Source organism: Pseudonaja textilis, chromosome 5 (genome assembly GCF_049901715.1).
Source record: "Pseudonaja textilis isolate UNSWEBS1 chromosome 5, rPseTex1.2, whole genome shotgun sequence".
In the NCBI taxonomy this organism is placed as follows: Eukaryota; Metazoa; Chordata; class Lepidosauria; order Squamata; family Elapidae; genus Pseudonaja; species Pseudonaja textilis.
This window is the reverse complement of record NC_141994.1, coordinates 58745332-58761958: the sequence shown is the minus strand read 5'-3', so window position 1 is coordinate 58761958 and position 16627 is coordinate 58745332. Positions and strand designations below refer to the sequence as shown.

General features: G+C 47.1%; 1 long non-coding RNA gene across 1 annotated transcript; it reads right to left on the bottom strand.

Moving 5' to 3' along the window:
• Positions 1-12504: 12504 nt before the first annotated feature.
• On the bottom strand, positions 12505-15312 carry LOC148125666 (uncharacterized). The gene is made up of 2 exons (XR_015743916.1): positions 15214-15312; positions 12505-14783 (listed from the first exon to the last, which is right to left on the bottom strand). It is a non-coding gene; the product is annotated as an uncharacterized LOC148125666 (long non-coding RNA).
• Positions 15313-16627: the final 1315 nt, after the last annotated feature.

Genomic DNA, 16627 nt, shown 5'->3' with positions numbered 1-16627 from the left:
GCAATTTGGGTGGTCATTTTGTGTTGGAAAATATAGTCTCGCAATTTGGTCATCCAATAGGTACTGGTTTCCCCCTCAGGACTCCAGTGATATGGAAATTTAGGATCAATCAGAGGATATTTTGGCCATCTATATTTGCACAAATAAATCATGTGCTTCTTCTCAAGATTCCGGGTAAAATGTTTGAGATTCGGGAGAACCATTGTTGCAACAGTTGTCCCAAAGGCGAATCCACCGAATAGGTTTTCTGCCTTTGTCAAATCTTCCCTGTCCCAGACAGGCTTCTTCCAGGTCTCCAAGACCCTCGCTTTGTCCCTTTCCCATCTCTATTCTTTCAGGCTCCCAGAGCCTTGACTCACCAGTCCCAGTCCTCCAGCAAGCGCTGGATTCTCCCAGAGAGTTTAAGGACCTCTCTCCTAGCCCCAATCCTCCAGCAGACACTGGATTTTCTTTTCCAAAGAAAATTTAAGGATGTGCTTTCTGTCTGCCCCAAATGAAAGGAAACAATATTACCTGATCACTCCGGGAACCTTCCTTCAGGTCTGCGGATGTGTGGGTGTCCCCAACTCAGGTTTTCTTTTTTTCTCTGTGGTCCCAGACCACCTTCTCAATTTTCTCTTTTCTCTTTTTTTTTTCTCACACCGGTTTCAACTGCTCCGAAGTCCGGTCGGTCTATCTCTCTGGGTTTTGCAACATTCGAGACTCCTGGGACCTCTCAGGGTTCGGGGAGAGATTTGTCTCACAAAAGGAGACGGAGTGGCCACTACTCACCTGTCCCCGAGACCCGAGGATCACCATGGAATATCCCGGACGAGCCCCCACTTGTGATATTGCGCTTGCACAAAACGCTGACACGACACGGAACTTCTTCAAACAAAGCAGTTTATTGTTACGATTCTGCAGAAACGGGTTCACATCCAAGGCAGCAAGATGGAACACAGAGCCAAGCCAAGCATACATTCTTATACTCCCAATACACAAAAGCAAGATACAATGTATCAGCATTACAGAACATTCTGTTGCTTCATCTATCTGGAACTTTGCACGTATACTAGTTAAACAATCCTTGTTCTTGTTTCTCCGAAAAACCACTGAGGTTGCTTTTTGAAACACACACACATACATACAGTGGAAAAGTACAGAATACAAAATGGAGAGCTTATCTAAAATGGAGTTACATTGGTTCACTTCTCACACTAACATAGATGATTTTGATGTTGAATTGTGTAAATTGGGGAACAGGTGTTCTGAGTGTGCGAAGATTGTGACAGAGTTTGATGGGGAGTCAGCAAAAACCGTTTAAGACACGGGTGTCAGACGTGACATATCGTGATGTTTTTTGCCTTTGTGGAACTGGGATGGATATGGCCTGCGCATGATGCATCTGGCCCATGGACCTCCAGTTCGATACCCTTGGTTTAAGAGGAAATTGTTCTGGCCTCTCTGGAAAAGTTAAATACTTATGTTCACTGATGAGAAGAAGTGATATGGGTATTTTAGTAATGTCCCTGTTTATCTACTTTTGCACAGATAACTTGTGTTTCCCTATCAACTTGTCTTTCCTTACTTATACAACCAAATAAAATATCAGTGCTTACTGAAATATTCCATGGGGTTCTTCCCCACCTTATGGAATGACCCATCTTTACTTGAATATACATGTAACTTAGAATTGGAGTCTGTCTCTTTGTCCATACAGTCCTGACCTAGAGAGCTTAACAGAATGAGAAGAAATCACATGGAACCAATAGCACATGTACTTTTTGGCTCTTCATAAGAACCCACACCTGCCGTATCTCTAGAGCAGGGTTATCAAACTTGCATCATTACAGAGGCGTCACGTGACGTATTGCGACTTTCTCCCCCTTTGCTAAACTCAGCTGCCACTGGGTGTGGGCATGGCCAGTGCATGATGCATCCGGCCTGCTCTTGAGGATTGCTTTCTGGGCAAGACTGGTTCAGCTTTGTAACCCTACTTTGTATTTTGCTCTTATTCTCAGCTTGATGCCCTGTCATTTCCAATAAATGCTTCCACAGTAGACCAATGTTTCTCAATTTTTGGTGCTTGAAGATGTGTGGTTAGCTGTGCTGTAACTTCCCTTTTCTCTTGCCCTCCTGTTGAAAGTTGGGGTTGTGTTTTTTTTGTTCTTATGTTGCTTTTCTTGGTTTCTCTTTAGATCTTTTTAGTTCCTATAAAAATGTTGTTTTCTTTCACCACTTGTGTTGGCAGCCCACAGGCCTGAGGGTTAAGTTACATAACCCTAATCAGTGCCTCTATGTTTTTATGATGAAATCTCACATCCTGAATGTTTCCTGGTTGCGTAATGGATGCTAACACTTTGTTCTTCCAAGTTTTGTTCCAGGCACAATTGGTCAGGTCAGCTTGAGCTTTTAGTTGTAATAGTTTTTATCAAAAGTATGCAAGCAAAGTTATATTTTATCTGGATAGCTTTTTGAATCTATTTTCCAGTTCCTTTTATTAATCTGTATCTTGGCAGCATGCCTATGCTTCAAAGTTCCTCTTTCTTTCTAGCAGCTACCCGACAAAAGAGCAGAATATTCCCGTAGCCCTTTTCTGCAGATTTTGTTCATCAAAAAGAGAAGTCACGTTGCATCTTCAATGTGATGTGTAACCATTTTTTTTTCCTTTTTACATTGGTTGTAAGCATTGTGACAGCACAGTCATCATTATGGAGGGAAGGGAAATGCAGGCTGCAATGGAGATACCTTCTTATTCATACATGGCTTGTAGACAGACACTTTTGGAAAGATATCTCTCTCTTGGGCTCTATTTTGCCTTCTGTAAGTGGAGTGCCATGATGGAGGAGAGCTGCCAGGGTCAGTGTGTTTGATTTACGTCTCTTCTCTCCGTGGTTATTTGTAACAGGTGGAATTGCCTAGGATGTAAGGCCTTAGCATAAACTTTATCTTTACTCAGTGCTGATTGGATTTTTTTTTTAAAAAAATACATTAATACTGGATAACTGTGTTTATCTTGTTGGTTTATCAACATGGAACAAGCATATATAGCAGAAGTGAGCAATTAATTTTCCTAGGGATCACATGAGAAACTGGGACTGTTGTCAAGAGCTGCGGCCACTACGCTGCTGTAGCTGCCCCACCACCGTTGCTCTACCCACTGCCGCCACTGCTCCGCCCTGAAACTGCCACCCTACCCACAGCTGCTGATGCTGCACCACTGCACCTCCTTCCGCCAGGAAATACTGATACTTATAATTTAATTTAAATGTTAATTTTAGTTTTTATTTAATTTAAAAAAATAAAATAAATTTGTTTAATTAAAACAATAGTAAACAATGGTAAAAGTGAATAGTAAAATTAATGTTTATCATTGCTTAATTTAGCAGATGGTTTCATTTTTAGAATTATAGTTGTCATGTATATGTTAAACAAAATTAAAGATTGTTAATTACATGAAGCTGGTGAATGAGGTGACCTGTTATTCTGACCCAGCCTTCGCAAGACATTTATTCGCAAGTTAAACAATCCTCTTTTTTATAACAGGGCAGTAAGTCTTTTATTCATATGGATAAACAAAAATAAAATGTAATTAGTCCCAGGTTTAGCCAAGAAATTAGAATTGCTTCTTGTATACTAGAAATGAACAGATGTCTGTGACAACCAGCCAGTCCCAAACCCCTCCTATTTATTTCCCAGCTAGGGAAGGCCTGACTATCCTCTGCATCTGCCTCTCCCTGAGAGCCGGCTTATTGCTTTCCTTTGCTCTCCTCTCCTCTCTGCATATATGCGCATCTGGGGTGGGCCCTATCTGTTCTTCCTCCTCAATCAGCTCAGGCCCCGCAGACAGCTGCCTCTCCACCTGGGGGAGGACGGAAGGCCCCCGGCTCTGCCTCTGATGCTGTTTCCTTATCAGGGTCTTCCAAAGGCTCCAAAGCTGGCCCAGACTCTCTTTCCATCCCTTCATCTGACTCTGCAGCTAGCTCTGCTGGCAGCCGACAGGCCAGATCTGTCTGTCCATATGTTGATGATAAACAACTTTATGGCTTCATCACATGCTAAATAATGATGCCAACAAAAAAAAAATCTGTCCACAGGTCTGGAAGTTGTTCAGATGAGGATGAGGAAGAACAGGATGAGGCTTTATCCCAATCAGATGGAGTGATTTGAGTTTTGATTCAACTGACTTCAGAGAAATTTCAGCTTCAGTTCTAGACAGGATCAGATTCTCCTGTAGGAAACAGCTTGTAACTTGGAAGTATTCCTGGACTCATGATTCCAACATGACAAGCAAGTGGCAACTTTGGTCTTCTCCTGGTACTTTCCTCTTTAGCAATATACGGGATAAAGGGAACTGAACAATTGCCATTTGCTTTATTTAATATACAAAAAATTCTTTACTTCAGCATAACATACTTTCGTTTAGGCATAGGAAATTGTTACACTTGGAAGAGCTGACCATCTGTGCATACATAAGATTAAGAAAATAGGGAAGTGAAAAACCAAAGCAGGAAAATTGCTAGAACATGTAGAGTTATATTCAGTGGCCAAAAATAACAGTGAAAAAGATAAACAAGTATTGCATTTAATATCTTTGAAAAATATCTATGATCCTTACTTGGTGCAAAAATAAAATATACAGTGAATGTGATTAGTGAACTCCTCTGAAGAATTTATCAGGGAATTAATTGTTGATTAAGTATACTTTGGAACAATCTCTTTGAGTGTTGCCTGATAGTGATAGTGTGATGTCTCCTGTAAGTGATGGCTCCTCCACATCTTCCTCAGAGGCCTCAAGGGAGAATGAGAGCATTCCTGGCACATCTGGTATTGCTGACCCTGAATTGCTGGCAGTGTCTCGGCTGGAGCGAGCTCACAGGACAATGAGGAAGAGGGGGAGGAGCTACTGGCCTTGGTAGATGCTAGGGTACACAGGGCAGTGAGGCAGAGATCTGCCAGATTGATGGGGAAAAGAAGGGGAAAGAAAATTGATGGGGAAAAGAAGAGGGGGAGGAGCTGCCGGATTGATGGGGAAAAGGCCCCGCCCCTCTTAATGGGCTGCATCTGGAGGGGCTTTAGCACAGCAGGCAGAGGGAGGTATTGCTGGAGGCAACGTGTGTAGGTCATGGCCAGATACTTGTGTGTTTCCAGGACTCTGCAGCTCGTGGATTTAATTCAGTTGCAGAGAGCATTTGTTTGTTTGTAGCAGACGGTTATCTGTCAGGTGGATCAATTGGCTGTTGCCTGGATGGTTAGTCTGGAGCTTGTTCATGGCTGGCTTTGCTGAAAACAACCCTCTGAACTTCTGGCTTGGACTATTCCTGTGACTTCTCTTTGTAAGACCTGAAACCGGACTACTGGACTTGTTGACAAACCTCAGTGGGGGCCTGGGCTCGGAGGGGATTTGGGCTGTTTATTTTTGGAACCTACCCAGGCAAAAGCTTTATTTCCAAGACTGTTTTTGGTTTGGCTGTAAGTTTGTTTTGCTTTTGGTTATCTACTTGATCGCGAGCCAATGACTGTGTTAACAAAGATTGCAGCTGTGGGTTAGATGAAAACGTGAAACAGAACTGTTGGGGCAACGGACTGAATAAAGCTCTCTATACCAATCCTGACATGTGGGTGAATGAGGACAGCACAGATGCTATGAATACAAGTCACATTCTCTAACACACACACAACCTATATATGTATGTGTGTGTATATAGGGTATGTATGTATAATATATATTGCTGAAAGCTGCACCTTCTGATATTGCCTCCTCTTAGGACAATTCCTGTATGTAGAAACAGTAAATGGCCGTAGAACACTCATTGAAAGAAAGATATTTTCTCTTTTGAAATTTAGTTTGTGAAAACTGAATAAAGACCTTTACTGAAAATAAAGGTAATCCTTGCTTACTGAATGACTGCTCATTCGGTGAATGCTGGAACTTATGGCAATGCTGAAAAATGAGATTTTGGAATGGTCTTCAAACCTGTGGCTGTCACATCCTCAAAGTCACATGATTACGATTGGCAACCAGCACACATTTATGAGCGTTGCAGCTTCCTACAGTCACAAGATCATCATTTTTTCAATCTTCACATCCAGCTTCGGAGAAGCAAAATCAATGGAGAAATTGGCAAGAAGTTGGAAGTCATGGTTACATGATGTTCCACTTCATGACCTGTGTTGATCTGCTTAACATGTCATAAGTCAAATGCACTCTCATGACTTTATGACTGAATTGCTTACCAACACAGTTGCCAGTTCCAACTGTGATAAGTGAGGACTTCCCATATAGCAAAAGTCTTCCAAGTATGTTTCGAAATATAGCACATGTACATGAAGTCTAGAAACCACATGCAGGAAGGATTGAAAGTTTTATGAATCAGGAAAAAGATCCAAAGGATAACAAAGATAATACTCGATTTGAAAACCCTTATGAAAAAGAAAGAACGTTCAGTTTGAAAATAAGAAGACTCAATGCAGATATGATATTAGTGTTCAGATACATAAAAAGGCACAGAGAGAAGACAGCCAGAAACTATTTTCTATTGTTAAAAAAATTAAGATTGGAAATTAATGGCACAAAGTACAGATATCTATATTTCATTTAATTATAAATTTATGATTTTTAAAAAGTTTTTATTAAAAAAGATTTTACACATATGATACACTCAATAAAAATATAGTAAAGTAAATGTGATAAAGAAATAAAAAGAAAAAAGGAAAAGGAAAAGCCAAAGAAAACAAAAAAAAACATAAAACAAAACATATACAAAGAAGTGGCTTTCAATCTTCCTCTCGGCATTTATACATATAATTCTAACCAATCTCCAAGATTTGGAGTGAATATATAGGTTTGAACAATGTACATCTCTATAAACCAATCATGAAAACCAACATGATACATACATTCCTTAGTAGTCATAGTAACATAGTTCAACTAAAGGCTGAGATATACTAAGGCTTTAATCCTATCAATAATATACCTGCACTAACAAACATTCTTAAGTGTTGTCTCAAAAAGCTGTGTTTGTACCCAGTGTGGCACGCCCAATGAAACACACAGTGCGGTAGAGAGAGTGCACAGGAAAAGGACATGAGGATCACTCACAATAGGCCTGTGTAAAGGCCACTCCTTATAATACAGCTTTTATAGTTACCGTATTTCCCCATGTATAAGCACCCCCTTTGTATAAGCCACCCCCCAATTTTTGGACTGTGAAGTTTTGAAAAAAATATTTTATTAGAGAAACAAGTTATGAAGAAAGAAAATTTACAAAGAAACAAATTCGACATCTAGATCTACAACCGGTCATGACGCCGAGCGGTGCGGGCGGCGCTAGCAATCTACGCATCGGGAACGAGAGTAGGAGCGAAGCATTCAGGCCGATGCCTAGCGTATGCATTTCTATCGCGTACTCGCACTTCGTAATCGTATCATCACATACAATTTTTACAAAAAGTATAGCATACTGCTGGAAAACCAGTTTATTCCTACTTTATTATTTTATGCATTTTTCACGTATAAAAAGTGTACCTGCTTTGTATATGCCACCCCCCTACTTTTTGGGCTTGAAAATTTTGGAAAAAAGGGATGGCTTATACATGGGGAAATACGGTACCTCTCCATATGCCCACCTTAAACCCTCATAGGTCATCCTATGATCTTATTGGTGTTAACTGAATTCAGCAAAGTAAATTTGCGTTTTTCAGCAAATATTTAACTAGCATCACCAATTAGCACATTTATCCCTAATTTCCAATAATAATCAGCATGTTATACCATAATTAGTACATAGCCCCCAAGTTTTCCATAGAGCTGTTTTGAGTGTCCAGGTTGGGAGGAGCTCCAGTCTCGGCTCTCACAGGCTGAGCTTGAGATTGAGGAACGCCTCTCACCATCACGTGGTCCTCTGGGCGCTCCCCAGTTTTTTGCTCAGCCTCGTGGCAGTCAGGCTGTTTTTCCTTTTGCTCCTGGTCGTTCAGCACCTCAAAGTGTTTTTTTTATTCAATTTGGACTCTTCTATCAGCCAGCGCAGGAAATTGAGGTTGGAACTTCCTAGGGAGTCTTCTCTTTTAAGGGGAATTCGCTTACGTTTCTTCAGGGGAAAATCCAGCGCTTTGAGCGCTGCTCCCCCCCCTCCTTCATTTGCCGCCTATTCGCCCCGCGCGAAGCCGCTTCGTTCCTTCCCTGCCTGGTATTCTAATCGCCGTTTCCCCCCCCGCGAACGCCCTCTAGCCCAGGGAAACGCTTCCCTGCCTCTCCCAAAGGTTTTTCTTTGTGGCCTCCGGGTCTCTCTGCCTCTGCCTGGGAGATAGCCGCCGCTGGGGTTGCCTTCGTTATCGCGGCCTCCATTTTGGGCTCCCTGTGGCGCCCGCCATCTTGGGTGTGCTCATGCGTGTGGCCGCATGGCCGTCCGCCATTGCCAGAGGCCCATAACAGGCCGCCTTTCCTTAATTTGATTTATAGGCAGATTCCGGACTGCCTATATCTCTGCCTGTTCTCGTTTTTCTTTATCAGGCTCTTCCGCTAACCAGGGTCAGTTGGCTCCGCAGCCCTTCCCCCAGCAGGCGAGGTAGCAGCTCTGCCATCCCCCTTCCCCGGTCCATCCGGCAGGGGTAGCTGCCTGGCGTTCAATTTCTGGCTAATTGGCTTCTGGGCTAGGCCCTGCTGTGCAACAAATTTCTATTTTAAATACAAAAGTTTTTGATCAAAAGGGGGGCGCGAAACGTGCGCTGGGATCCCCGGCCTCTTCGTAGGCCGCATCCAGACGTGCCAACCGTCTCGCATTACTTTAAAATTATTTTGTTGGTGGCCCCATGGCCGCCTGCCACTGCTAGAGGCCTACCTGCAGGCTGCGTTGTTTTTGATTCCTGGGCAGATCCTCGGACTGCCCTAATCCTTGCTTGTACCTTGCAATCCTGCCTTGGTACTCCTCTAGATATAAGAGTCTACTGGCTCCACAATCTCTCCCCAGCAAGGGAGGTAGCAGCTCTGCCATTCCCCTTCCTCGGTCCGCCCGGCAGGGGCAGCTTCTTGGCGTTCATTTCTGGCTGATTGGCCTCTGGGCTAGGCCCTACTTCTCAACAACGTTGCAAAACATCTCTGTTGCCTTTGATCAAAGGGGGGTGCGAAACGAGCACTGGGATTCCCGGCCTCTGCTTAGGCCGTATCCAGACCCGCTAACCGTCTCGCATTAATCAAAAATTTTCCTCTTTTCTCCTCTCCAGATGGCAGACGACAACACATCTCGTGGCACTTCCCTGAAGGCCAAGGCTAAATCTCACCACCTGCGCAAACAGGCACAGGAAGCATCCAAAGCCTCCCAAAGGGATGCCCTTAGGCGACACAGGGCCCTTGAGAAGGAGATTGACAGACGCTCTAAAGAGTCAAGCTCTGTGCCTCTGGATCCTTCCACTCCCTCAACCTCCACCCATCCTCCTCTCCCCTCCTCCCCTGCTTCTGCCTCTTCCTCACAGCCTGGACAGGCCCCTGAGGCCACCTTACCCCCCACTGCTGTAGGACTGCGCCCGGAGGAGCCTCACCCACCCCCCACGGTGGAAATCCCCGAAAACCTGAAACAATGGATGGAGCTGGCCATCCGGCAAGGGATAGCGCAAGAGATTCAGCAGCTGGCCGGTCTGGCCCCTCGGCCTGCGGACCCCGAGGCTCAAGGATCAGCGGCTTTGCATGGTCAGGTAGCTCTCCACGGGGACTTGACCTTGCCCTTGGAGATGGAGGAGATGGAGGCCCAGGAACCCGGGGACCCTACCCTCTTTGGGGACGAGGAGGACCTCGAATTTGGGTCTATCATAGACAGTGAGCTCCTCTCGGGAGCAGGCCCCCTAGAAGGGGACATGTCGGAGGACGAGGGCCTCACTCCAGGCCAGCCCGCGTTTTTGGGGCTGTTTAAACCGCACCTATTTAGGTCCCTCCTGTTCAAGGCCAGGAATACCTCGGGCCTGAATCCCCCCACCACCCAATCCAGCGGCATCGGGGTTCCTCCCGACTCTATTTTCTCCCAGCCCATGGTGGAAACCGAGGTGATTCCTGTCCCACCCATATTTTCTGACATGGTCTCAAGGCAGCTAGCCTCCTCGGCCCCCCCCCCAACGCCCAGGACAAGCGGTTTTTCAACCTTGAACCGCAGTTCTCTACCTTGCTCGATCCCCCCCCTGTGGACGAGCCCGTAGTAGGTCTGGCTTCCCGCTCAACTCCCAGCGAGTCACTCGAGGCTCTCCAGCCCGAGGACAAACGAGCTGAACTGGCCCTGCGCCACGCTCACCTCTCTGACGCATGGGCAGTCAGGGCTTCCACTGCCGCGTCCTTTTTCATTAGATATTCCATCAAGTGGCTCCAGCAGCTCAAGCAGCATGTTCCCGCAGCTAATCTCAGAGCGCACCAGGACATCGCTAAGATCCTGGCCGTGGCCGAGTTCTCGGCAGACGCCACCTTCCAAGCTGCAAAATTCTCCACCAGGACCATTTCGTCTCAGGTCACTGCCCGTCGCCTACTCTGGCTCCGCCACTGGCAAGTGGACGTAAAAACAAGGCTAAGCTAGCATCAGCCCCCATCTCTGGGGGGAAGCTATTTGGACCGGTTCTCGACCCATTCCTGGCCGAGACCCGTAACAAACGCAAGTATCTCCCTTCTCTTTCTAGGAGGTCTGACTTCAGAGGTTCCTCTCCCTCTTCTCACCAAGGTTCTTCCCGTTCCTCCTCCTTCCCCAGGTACTACCAATCCTCTCCCTATAGGCCTCCCGACCGATCGGAACCAGACAGGTCCAGAGGTACCTCTTCCAGGAAGCCCTCCCGGGGATCCGGGAGAGGTTCGTTCCGTCATTCCCGATAATGCAGTCGCCCCCAGGCGGCTGCCCCCCTAAAAAAAAAAAGTCTCTACTTTGATACTTAACCCCTGCAAAACCTTTTTCTCTCAGCCTTGCCCAAACCGTTGGGGAAGCCTAATCCTCATAACTGCATTACCTCTCTATACCAAGGCTCCCGGTAGGCCTTACGGCACCCGGACGCAGGCTCCTAGCCTGGAGCACTCTTGCCCTCCTCATTTTGCCCCAGGGCAACTGGCCGGCAACACATCTACCCCCATCCCATGTTAGCTGGGGTTCCTCTCTGTGCTCCCGGTCTTCCACAGCCTCATAATCCAGGTACGCGGATCTCTCGCTCCAGTCCTCACTACAACCCTTATTCCCAGCCGAGGCGGCCCTCGGTCAGCTAGGCTCTTGAGCGAGGCCGATCGCCTCGCCGTTGGGCGGAACCGAACCTGGCCCCCACCAGGACAGGCCACAGTTCTGGAACACTCTACGTCTATGCAATCTGGCTCTCCAGGGCCACCCTGATCCTAGCGGAGGGGCCCCTTCCTCCTCTCCCGGGTCATGGAGGTAGTCCATTGCCGGGTCCCCTCGGCCCTTGGATTCTAGGGCCCCTCCACGCCTCCCCTCCATCACTCTGACCTAGAGTTCTCTCAGGGGGGTCCTCAACAAGGGTCTAACTCATAATACCCCAGGGCGTCATATTGCTATCCTCGCAACGGTGGCTCTCCGGTCATTGAGGGTTCCTCCCCTCAACCCCGGCTAGGTCTTCCTCAGGGGAGCTTCCCATCCTTGCCCCCGCCCAGGCTCCTTTCGACCCGGGTCCCTAACAAGGTTCTGGCCGCTCTTACCTAGCCTCCCCCCGGAACCCACCAGGAGGTTCTCCCCCAGGGCCTCTCTCTCTTTCCGACCAGGTCTTCCTTGTGGCTTCTCATCCGCTGGAACTCGGACATGGCAGTCTTTTCTTAGTCAGGCTCTTGCGTCTCTCATCCTGAGTTCTACCAAGCCTAGGCCCTCTCCATGGGTACCATAGTCTACACCGCTAGAAGTGCGGTCTCCTTGCCCCACGGCCCCAGTGAGCCTCTATCGGCGTCACCTACAGGGCTACCATCTAGACAGCCCCATCTCCTTCATTAGGCCTTCTCGTTGAGGCATTCCAACCTCCGAGGGGTTCTCCTGTCGGGTGGACCCTCCAGCGGGTCATCGGGGTTCCAGAAGAGGTTCCATCCCAGACGGGAGCCCGCCCGCAGGACTAGCCAAGCTTTGGTATGTCCCAACCTGGACACTCGAAACAGCTCTATGGAAAAGGGGCATTGGTTCTTACCTGATACGCTTCTTTTCGTAGAGCTGTAGAGAGTGTCCAGCCCCACCCATAGGCCGTCTGGTGGGAAACCTTGCTGTTCGACCGAGCAAACTAATATTTTTTTCTGAGTAAGATGAGAACAGGGCCTTCCTTCTCATCTTCGCAAAACTGGGGAGCGCCCAGAGGACCACGTGATGGTGAGAGGCGTTCCTCAATCTCAAGCTCAGCCTGTGAGAGCCGAGACTGGAGCTCCTCCCAACCTGGACACTCTCTACAGCTCTACGAAAAGAAGCGTATCAGGTAAGAACCAACGCCCCTTCCTGTTTTCCCAAATCTAAGCTGTGGTGGCACAGTGGTTAGAATGTAGAATTGCAGCCTAATTCTGCTGAGTGCCAACTGCCAGTAGTTTGATTCCGACCAGCTCAAGGTTGATTCAGCCTTCCATCCTTCCAAGATTGATAAAATGAGGACGTATTGTTAGGGGCAATATGCCAACTCTGTAAACCGCTTAGAGAGGGCTGAAAAGTACTGTGAAGCAGTATATAAGTCTAAGTGCTATTGCTATGATATGTATCGGGTTTCACTTGAGCAACTACTAATTACTTTGCTTTTGTAAGCATTCTTGACCATTATTGCACATTAGCAGGTTACTAAGCATCAAGGCCTATCTGCTTTTAGGTTTTAACTTCTTAATATCAATGTCAACTTTGAAATGGACCAGGTCTGCCACAGCCATCTATCCGTTTCTCAGCTGCACATAATATGGGAGTGGGGAGAGGTTTGGAATGTCAGACCAGACTATAACAATGCATCGTCTAATGCAGGGGTTGTCAACCTTAAACACTCAAAGAGCCACAGAGGTCCTAACCGTTCAATTCTGGAGCCGACCGGAAGTCCAGTTCCCCCATCATAGTATCTCCTCCTAGTGCAGCGTCCTTTTTCCTCTGCTGACCAGAAGTCCGGTTCCCCCACCATAGCGCAGCATCCTTTTTCTTCTACCTGTCCTAACCCTATCAATTGTGGATCTGACCGGTGACAGGGAGCCGCAGCAGAGGGATGAAAGAGCCACATGCAGCTCCAGAGCCATGGGTTACCGACCCTTGGTCTAGTGGGAACCAAGGTCATCTCAACAGGTGTTGACCAGAGGAGTTATCAGGGAAATGCCAGAACACCTAATTGGACAATGTGATCTGTGACAATGGGGGACGGAGCTAGTTATTTTTTAATTATGTTGAAACTGTGGGAAATAAGAGTTGGTTTTGTTTTCCTTCGTGTCGAACTGATGTACTCAATAAAACAGTTCTTTGAGGAAGTTTCAAATCTCAGAGTACTGAATTGATTAGATTCATTAGTCAAAACCTTGACAATAAAGGTATTAGGGGAAGGGGTTCTTAACCTTTTCATCATAAATAATTGGTTATCTAACATCTTGACAAGTAGATATTCCTAAATACAAAGGCAGATCGTCTGGTTCCCCTCTAGTGCCATTATATATACCTAACAAGTAACCAGCAGAATAATTACAAAATATCAGAGCTATAATTATGTGCTAAATAATAATGAAAGAAATGAGAATTATTCCTGTAAAGAATAGAGGAAATGTAATGCCATACTAACCTAAGAATCCCCGATGGGGAATTATGTAAGGAATTGTGTAAGAATATTCACTATAAGACAGTAACAAGGCTAAAAACAAGGCTATGTCCAAGCACAATCCAGTCAGAAGGAAAGTTGGCAGGTCAAAGGAAGAGAGTTGTCAGGTCAAGAAACCAGTTGTCATACTAAAATTAATAATGCTGACAATGCCAAGGAGAGGGAGAATACTGGAAATGAACAGTTACTGGGATGGAAGTGCCAGGAAGAGGAAGATTGTGCATCCAGAAATTAACCAATATCGATAAAGGGCAGGAATTTTTAGATCCTATAAAACCATCATGTATTTCTATGTAAAATGTCTTCTGTAGCTCCACCTATATGAGCACAGAAGTTTCCAGCCTTTGCAAACACTTAATAAAGCTCCTTATTATTGTTCAAGAGTCTCCCGTTGATTTCAAACTGAGAGGGTTAAATCTCACAAATAAGCAATACATAAATTTAAATGGATTAAAGTGGCTTTTCTCATAATCTCTACCGTTGTTCCTGAAAGCTGAACAGAGAATTGTTATCTTGCCTGGTATGTTATGCGTCTTTTTGTTTCTGTTTAAATCTACTTGCTAAAGTAAGCAATAAAGCTTTAAATGTCTTTACTCGCTGGTGTGTTTGTTTCGGATCTTAAAAAAAATAGTTTGGCAATACGCTTTCTTGAAGAATCTTCAGAATCACAAAATAATGATTTTGGATTTAAAAAAACGGGAAAGGAAATGAACCCTCCTGCTGCTATTATTCTACAGACATTGGACATTCAGCTTAAAGTCTCTTTTAGCGCCCTTGCTTTCTTCTGCCTTCTAAGTGGGTAAGGAAGTCACCTACCAGCGGTTCCCAAATGATTCTGATTCCGACAGAAACAGTTCCAAAAAAAAAAAGCCCCCAACAACTCCAAAACCTTCACTGATTTCAAACAATATTGACCAGGCTAGTCAGAAGCTCCGGAGACCGGATTATCGACGGCTCAATTCCCTGGTTGGGGCTCTTCTACCGTCCGGCTGTTTTCAGTCCAAAGGCGCTCTCAGCTTCCATTTACGGTTCTGCAAGAGAGGAAAAAATGCCCTCAGCAAAACAAGGGCGTTTCCTCACAACCTCTTTCGACCCTCGTCCCGTTTTTTAGAGTTACTCTCCCCCACCACCCCTTTTAATCCTTATCGCCCAAGCTCCTGCGTCGATACGCGGCTTTGGCATCTTGCGGACCGGTGCGGTATTCAAGAACTGACGATTTGGTCTGGCACAGCCCGGCTCTAGGCCCGCCCGGCCGCGCCCCTGGAGGCGTCAGGCTCCTTCCTTTTCGCCACCCCCATTAATTCCTCAAATCGCGGCCAGGGACGAGGAATGCGCGACCGCGGCAGCAGAGAGCGCTCGCGGAGCGCGGCGAAGAGGACGGTATCCACCCTTCCCGACGGCGCCTCAAGCCTCCCCGGGGAGCCTTGTTTTTCTCCTCCCTCGGCTCGTGGGCGGTCCCACCTAAAGCTTGGGAGCGGAAAAGCGAAGAGGAGCTTTTCGGGGGCCGAGCTTCAGTGATTTTCAGGAGCGGCGGCTCGCAACCCGGAGAGCGGGACGCTTTCCAAGAAGCCGCGGCTCCTTGTTTTTCTCTCCTCCTCCTCCTCCTTTCCTCGGTCTGGTCGGCGCACGGCCGCCTTTCCTCGCTCGCCTGGCAGAGTCTCCCAAGCAGGGGCTCGAGCCTTCCTCGTCTCGGCGCTGGGCTGAAAGGGGCCCGCTCGACTTTTGAAAGCGGACTCTCGCCGCCCCGTCCTCCTTCCTTTCCCGAGAGAGGAGCCTCGGACGGGGATTTCCCCACCGTCCTTGCCTTTGGAAACTTGGCCTCCGGGGGTGGCTGGCTGTGCCCGAGCGCGCGCGCCCTTCTTCTACAGCGTCGGTGGGGAGCCACGCTTGGCCACCGAGGAGGAAGGTAGGGGACGCCTCAACCCGGCGAGCTTCAAAGGAGACCGGAGGCGGGTCGTGGGAGGCCGGGTTTGAAGAAAGGAAAAAGGGCCTGGGGTCCGAAATGAGGAACGGAGTGAAGGAAAGGCCCGCTCTCCGCTCTTTTAATTGCAGCGAGCGGGAAAGCAGGCGCGTTGCTGCCGGAGTCCCACCCTGACGGCTTGCTGGCCCTCCCCTAGACCTCCCTTAGCGAGGCTGCTCCGTCCCTGGTGCAAAACAGCAAGCCGGGCGTGGGAATAGCAGAATTAAAAAAAATGGTTCAGGCGAAGGAAGCCCGGGCGAATTTTTTTTTCTCCCCCTCCTTTCCTTCCTTTCCTTTCCCTTCCCCTCCCCTTCCCCTTCCTTTCCCGCCAAGCTTTCCTGATGCTTCTTAACTTCCCAGTCAGAAGAAAGTGCCTTGGGGTCCTGGATGCTGATTCCTCTTTTCTCCGGAAGTGGAAGAGTTTATACTAATTGGGACTCTCTCTCTTCTTCTCTTTTTGCAGCTGTGGAGAGAATTGGAAACCTGGGCCAGGGGGCCTCTGGCTTTGCTTGGAGCCTGCAGACTAAGGAGACCCACCTCCACAGCTGGTGGATTACTGGGGCCTGAAGGAGAGAAAAGATGTGCCTCTGAAATTTGGTGCGGCTTTGGAGAATGGGTAGAAAGTGAGTGGCGTTCCCAGTGGGCTCTTGAAAGCCCTGCTATATATCGGTATCCTGTCAATTTTACTCTTTCCTATCACTCACTTGAAAGGCTTTTCCCTCCTGGTGTCCCTTGGAGATGAAGTAGCTGGAGCCCTGGTATACAGGTAGTCTTTGACTTTATTTAGTGACCGTTCAAAGTTACAACGGCACTGAAAAGAAGTGACTTATGATTGTTTTTCACCCTTATGACCATTGCAGCATCCCATGGTCACATGATCAAAATTCAGATGCTTAGCAACTGGTTCCTATTTAT